The sequence below is a fragment of the Ischnura elegans genome, chromosome 6, assembly GCF_921293095.1.
Source record: "Ischnura elegans chromosome 6, ioIscEleg1.1, whole genome shotgun sequence".
Classification (NCBI taxonomy): domain Eukaryota; kingdom Metazoa; phylum Arthropoda; class Insecta; order Odonata; family Coenagrionidae; genus Ischnura; species Ischnura elegans.
Genome location: NC_060251.1, coordinates 52,145,048 through 52,152,445, shown reverse-complemented (window position 1 = coordinate 52,152,445; position 7,398 = coordinate 52,145,048). Strand labels below are relative to the sequence as shown.

Genomic DNA, 7,398 nt, shown 5'->3' with positions numbered 1-7,398 from the left:
TATGAGAAGGATGCCCAGCTGGAAATTTTTCCTACCGGTTTCAGTAGGCTATATGCTTTTTGAAACATCCTACAGGGTTCGGTAGGCAACCGAACCCCATCTATGTAGCCAACCGGGTTCGGTAGGCAACCAAACATCATCTGTAACCAACTGGCAACTGAACGTCATCTGTAGTCAAGCAATCACCTTCAGAAGCTTACCAGATTTTGTAACCTATTACGAATTTTTAACAGTTAATTGAATATCTCATAAGACCAACCAGGAGCTCTTATAACCTCTGTGACACGAAGCGCTATTAACTGTATCAAAACATTAACTATCATTTCATCTAATGTGCAAAATAAATCACTAACTATAACGCTTCAAGAGGGAGATTGAAAATACATATTCACCTTAAAATAAAGATATTTTCATTGGTACACAGACAAACAACTGTATTTCAAGTGAAGATTACCGTCGTCCGATAACGATGTCGCCAGAAAAGGCTTAAATGATTCTCTGTGCACACAACGGTAGTTATAACTACCGTAAGTTTCAATGTCACTTCAGTAGATGTATCAATCTAATAAAAATTTGAAAGTCCTGCCAAATCACCAGCATAAAAATATGTATAAAGAATATGATATCTCTTAAATCACATCTCAGCTCTTACCATGCATGAAGACATCACCACAATGAATTTTAGTGGCAGGAAAGAAAAAACACAGAATTAAAATACAGATATTTTATATTGTCATTATTCAATCACAATAATAGTAGCAATTCTCTCTTGTTACCATGAACTACTTTGATGAAACAAATACTGTCTTTCTCTTATGATCAAAAATTATTTTAAGTGCATTGGCAGAAGCCATACTAACTATCTTCAATAGTTTCTCCAACGAATGTCTATTGCCACATCGTCACATCATCCACTTAAAAAAAAAAACAAATCCACATCCACCATTGTTATATATATGGAACTTATTCCACTGTCTTTCTGTCTTCTGAATGATAGTTTGGCAACTGAAGAAATGGTGCCTTCCCCCAGTCTCGGCACCTTTAATTCAACACGAATTATCCCCCCATCTTCTCGTGCAAGGCCACAGATTCTTTTCTGACATCACTCGATGTGAAGTGCAGCTCACACACCTAAAATTAATAAATAAGAAAATAGCAACTAAATTACTTAGTCATTTCATTTTCAATTTAAGGCATTTCTGAACGAGAAATATATCTAATGACTTGGCTGGCAAATATAGGAGATAACTATACATACCTCAATGATTTTTTATATAAAACTAGATATAAGCATAAGATAATTTGAGATGATGAAAGCCGGACACAGTTAAATTCCGGTTCATTGCACCACTCACGATTGTAATAGAAAAACGCATATTTCCATTCACGGCGGTTCATACACACTAATAACATATACAAGTTTCTGACGAGACTCAATGAATTTCTCATCATTTCTTTCCATGCAACTTATTAACCCTTTTAGTGCGGCGAGCCGATATATCGGCTTTTGCTGGTTGGGCGAAAAGTGCGGCGGGCCGATATATCGGCTCTTACATAGTACATTATCTAATTTGCTATATCTTATTACATTGATATATTTTTTTCAGTAAACGGAAAAATATTTTTTTTTGATTAACCAGTTTAACCTCAATAATTAAAAAAAACTGCTTATGGATATATAATAAAATAGCTTTGTATTGTTTTTTTTTCCAAGTTGCTACATTTTATGAAAATACCCTCCGCATTTCTCGCCAGTAACCCAGGAAGAAGGATAGCACTAAGAGGGTTAAGTGAGTATTGTTGGTCTTGCGAAATGATACATAAGCTCAAATTAATTTGAAAGCAAGAATACCTTAAAATGTATGTGCTTTTCCCTGTAGTATACGGTACTACACCAAAAATACAATGACTCAATAAGTTTCATTGAAAATACCCGATTATATAACTTAGGGCGTAAATAATTCAAGCAGCTTTTCAACTCTAGGTTATGAATGAATAGTTAAATAAGTGTTTTTAACTGAGTACTGAGTTTCAGACGCATAACACACCAAAGGGCAAGCTAAGAAACAATATTCGATTCTATAAACTTGGCTGCTAAATTATAATTCCCAGTAACTCCTTCAACCACACGTTTACTGAACGAAATAATACAAGAAACAATCAAAATAAAAGAATTTTCAGTCAAATTGCTGCTACAATATTTTAAATCACCACTTTTAGAATTGGAGACATTCATCAACATCCCCAAGCCACATCTAGCTAGAAATTACATAATATAATAATAATAATAATATAATTTTATTTCTGTTGGTTACATTATGCAACATAGAAATCGTCAGGTATACATGCATACATAAATATATACAAGGCATAAAATAGAGGGTCACATTTTACAACAATCACAGCCATTATCAAAATATTCTGCTAAGGTGTAGTATGCTTTCTTAATTAGGAGCTCCTTTAGACATTTTTTAAAATTGGATATGGATGTAATGGATTTTATGCTCGGTGGTAAGCTATTGTAGATGACTGAAGCTGAGTGAAGTGGACCGTGCTGAGATGAGGACAGAGAATAATGGGGCAAGTGAATGTTATTATGATTACGAGTGTGGTAGGAGTGTACTTTGTGGTGAGCTGGGAAATCTTCTGGGTTTTGCTTTACAAATAGGGCACAGTTTAGAATGTAGAGGGATGGAACAGTAAGAATTGACAGTTTTTTGAATAGGGGTCTGCCAGGGGTACGTGAGGGAAGGCGAAGGATAGCTTTTAGGGCTTGCTTTTGGAGAGAGAAGATCTTTCTGGAGAGAGAGTCATTTCCCCAGAATAATATCTCATAGGTGATGTGGGATTGGATTTTACCATGAAAAAGTAATTTCAAGGTGTCTAAGGTGACGATTGGAGCTAATCTTCTAATGAGGAAGATGCCAACTGTTATTTTTTTTGTAACATTATTTACATGGTGAGACCAATCCAGGTTTTCATTGATTGTTAACCCAAGAAACTTAATGGCTTGGGAACGAAGGATGGGGTTATCACTTACTCGGAGTAGGAGGCTGGAAGAGGGAGGACTTCTTTTGTGATGGAACTGAAGATGAAAGGATTTCAGGGGATTTATGGTGAGACCATTGGATCTGCACCACTCGTTCATGTCAGAGACAGCGGTTCTGCAGAGGTATCCAAGTTCAGTGGAGTTTTTTTATTGTAGCAGACATGACGTATCATCAGCATAATGGAGCAGTTTCCCAAGAGTAATTGAGTTGGGAAGGTCATTTACAAATATTAGGAAGAACAGGGGTCCAAGTATTGAGCCTTGAGGCACACCTTGATGAACTTCTAGAGGCTCTGACAGGGTAATTTTGGGACCTTTCGCAGTATGATAGTTAAATTTGACTTGCTGCTGCCGGTTAGTAAGGAAGGATTTTATCCAGAGTAAGGCATTACCATTGATACCCAGCCTCGAGAGTTTAAAGTACAAAATTTCATGATCAATACTGTCAAAGGCTTTGCTAAGATCATAAAATATGCCAACAGTGGAATTTCTATTATCTAGAGCCTTGTGGATATAGTTTAGTAGTTGGAATATGGCACTGATTGTTGATTTTTTGTTTCGGAAGCCATGTTGACTTTCATGAAGCAATTTTTGTTGTTCCAGAAAACTTACAAGACGATTATATAAGATATTTTCAAAAATTTTTGAGAAGTATGAGAGAATGGATATAGGCCGATAGTTGTATGGATCTGACCGGGAGCCCTTTTTGTAAATAGGGGTAACGTGGGCTAACTTAAGATAGTTGGGAAAATATCCATTGTCAAAAGCGGAATTAATGATGTCTGCCAAGGGATGGCATATGAATTTGTTAGCTGCTTTGATGATTGGAATGGGGATTTCATCAAAACCTGAGGACCATGTATTTGGAAAGGATTCTATGACTTTTTGAACCTCTTTGGGACAAGTGGGAAAAAGAAAAAAGGACCTAAAGGATGGAGAGCTTTTGGTGAGTAAGGGGTATGGGGGAGGGGAGTCAGTGGTTTTTTCTGCTGAAAGTTGAGTTATTGGTAGCAATAATTACAGGATCTGTAGTTAGGGTACCATTGAAATTATCATGCATAGCATTATGTTGACCTGATTTGGTGTTGCACTTAATAACATCCCATGCTGATTTTATGGGATTGGTCGAGGAAGTGATGTACATCTCGTTGTTGATTTTGCGGTGTGTCCTCACTCGCTCTTTTAAGACCTTAAGAGATTGTTTGTCAGAGGCCATTAGGCAATTATCAACATATTTAGCTTCCTGATGAAGCTCTCGTAGGCGTCGACTCTCAACTACTAGGTCATGGGAGTAGAGCTTTCTTTTGGAGTCTTTCGGTCTACATCTAAGGTATTTCTTGGGGAAAGCTGCATTAAAATACATGGTGAAGGTATCAATGAATTTTTTAAATTTGTCTTTTGCATGTCCTGCTTCATAAATATCATCCCAGGTTTCAAGAGCTATTGAATTTACAAGGTTAATGATTGATTCATCATCAAGAGTTCTCTTATGGATAAGATGAGGGATTTTGTAAGAGGTTTTGTTCAAGGACTCAAGCGAGAAAAGAAGAGCACGGTGATCAGATAGTATAGAGGTTACATCCAAATAATTACAGCGTGAAAGGGTAAGTACATACCTTACTGTTTTTCGTGGAGGTGGAATTGTCTCTTCTGATAGGCCGAATCCACTTGATCTCCAACTCAAGATGTTTTGGAAAGCTGAAAACTTTAACTTTGGGTCCACTCCTGGAGTTTTCTACGCACACCGGCACTGAACACGTTAAAGGCGTTTTTCACAAAAATACCTCACAAACACATGTCTCTTAAGCCCAGCGAATGAAATTCAAGAAAAAAGGAAAATTCACTATCCTTTTCAACAACTAACACCACATAAATCCATAAAAGTTCGTGAAACTTAACGAACTTCACTCGTACACAACGTAGTAGTTTCATGGATATCACTACTTCGCTCAATGATGATCTTATGAGTTGACTCATTAAAACCGATAATGCGCAAATAGGCAATTATTAGTTTTTAAAGTGAATATATTAATTAATTAATTAATATATTAATCCACAAATATAATCTTCCTCGGCAGTATACTCTCCTACATGTTACATGAATATTTTTGGTCGCTAATATTAACTCACAGGTTTATGCATTATACCGGTATGGATACACCAATATGCATAATGAAAATCCCTACATATAACAACGCTGTAATACAGCAATAATACGTTAAAAAATACATTACGTATAGTACACATCAATTTCCTTGGTAAATACATTATATACGCGAGTTATTGTGCTGTGTAGGTAGATTAACAAGCGTCAATGTAAAATGCTAACCCAGTCACGGGTCATGTTTTTCTTCCTTCTAAGTAGTCATTTATTCATCCATAGTGTTCCACATTCTTCCACAATATACTATAAGTACAAAAATAATTCATTTAATACCCTCGAAAAATCAAGTTCTTTTCGTAACAACAAACCAGGATATGCGCCGTGTACTGCATTAGCGTTGGTGAGCGAGAATGTCAAAAGCATATAAGTCTGTGGTAAGAATTTATTGAGAAATAATTAAAACTATTAATTATTGAAGCAATAACACAAACAATATTAAAATCAACCTCCAAATACACTCGCGCGAAGAATTTCTTCGAGAAACCAACACTAATTCGTCCACCGATCGATGCTCACATGAAATCTCTTTGTAAAATTACCAATTTACTAGGATATCCCGGATTAATAGCGGAGTTCAAAATGAAAGAAAAGATTTGAAACCCACCTAGGAATTTCTGTCGGCTGGAACTCGTTTCTTGGAGTGGCCATGGAAGAATCTTACATGGAATGGCAAGTATCATTAAATATCTACCAGATGCATAAGAATGTTTATTTAATGGAAGTATTTCTACTGCTTAATCTACAAAAAATACCGTAATTTTAAATACTGCTAGTAATTTCAAAAAAAATATTTGAAGAAATGATACATACTTCAAAAATAAAAAAAATTGATAAAAAACAAGCCGTCGAAAGATTCTGCAGAATTTATTATCATTAAACGCATTCAATAAATCAAAATTGATAGATGAGTGTTAACTGTCTCAGTTCCACGATGGTTCTACGTATCCACGTCCTTTAGAATATAGCATTCGCTTCGTTACGTACTTGGGTGTCGTAAATATATTTTTCACTTAAAGCGCAATAAAAACGATTCTCATATTTCATTTGTCGTTTAAGTTTAAAAAGTCGCCGCCAGGGGTTAAGATGAGTTTCAGGACTCATTTGTTTTTAATTCCTAATGTCGCCGGGGGTGGCGCGAGGGGACATAAAAGCGGGCATTACAAACCTCATTTGTTTTCAGTTTACAATGTTGCCAAAGGGGCGCTGTCCGCTAACGACGGATTGCTCGGTTTTCATATGGTCGGTAAGGGGTTGGGTTGGTTTGGGTTGGGTTGGGTTGGGTTGGGTTGGGTTGGGTTGGGTTGGGTTGGGTTGGGTTGGGTTGGGTTGGGTTGGGTTGGGTTGGGTAGGGTTGGGTTGGGTTGGGTTGGGTTGGGTTGGGTTGGGTTGGGTTGGGTTGGGTTGGGTTTGGTTGGGTTGGGTTGGGTTGGGTTGGGTTGGGTTGGGTTGGGTTGGGTTGGGTTGGGTTGGGTTGGGTTGGGTTGGGTTGGGTTGGGTTGGGTTGGGTTGGGTTGGGTTGGGTTGGGTTGTAATAAAGGGAATTCATGTTTAATGCAAATTTTATAATTCCGTGTATGCCTTTCGAAGTCAATTTTCTGTGTTTCGGTAGGTTTTTTGGAAAATAGATGGCAGCACTCGTCTGATTAAGTTTTCTCTTTTCCCGTCCGATGGCAGCACCGTTAAGATTAAGTTCAGACTTTGCCCGTCAGGTGGCATCACCATTTTGATTAAGTTCTGCATTCGCCCGTGAGATGCAAGCACGAGCGCAAGCATCAAGCGTGTATCTCAAGAGCCCTGCATATTTATCCCAAGAACCCTACGGATTTTTGATAATTTTCTTTGAATGAGTATCCTTTTGAAGGTAATCATTGTCATGACAATTAATCTGACTGAACTATCCAAACATATGTCAACCCGTTCAATTTCTTCGCAGATTAAATAGATAGTATTTTATGATCCGTAAACTATTTTGCACATTCAGTCGTCTTGTGGCCTAGTGATAATGACCTGGAATATTATTTTATCGATTGGTTCCTATAATTTCCTTCGGTGAACTTGTATCTTATAAATGGTAAGACGTTCGGTGAACTAAAAATCCAGCGACTTAACAATCCAATACCACATGAATGATTTATTTTGAAGATATAGTCATTTTATTCTTCTTGGAATGGTGTTCTGCCAGCCT

The 7,398-nt window shown here is 37.1% G+C and overlaps 1 long non-coding RNA gene across 2 annotated transcripts; it reads right to left on the bottom strand.

Moving 5' to 3' along the window:
• Positions 1-709: 709 nt before the first annotated feature.
• Positions 710-6,293, bottom strand: LOC124160676. Of its 2 annotated transcripts, XR_006865222.1 has the most exons (3): positions 6,024-6,293; positions 4,666-5,869; positions 710-1,131 (listed from the first exon to the last, which is right to left on the bottom strand). It is a non-coding gene; the product is annotated as an uncharacterized LOC124160676 (long non-coding RNA). The 2 variants fall into 2 exon arrangements; XR_006865221.1 differs by lacking the exon at positions 6,024-6,293 and having other exon boundaries at positions 4,666-6,017.
• Between the last annotated feature and the right edge of the window lie 1,105 nt (positions 6,294-7,398).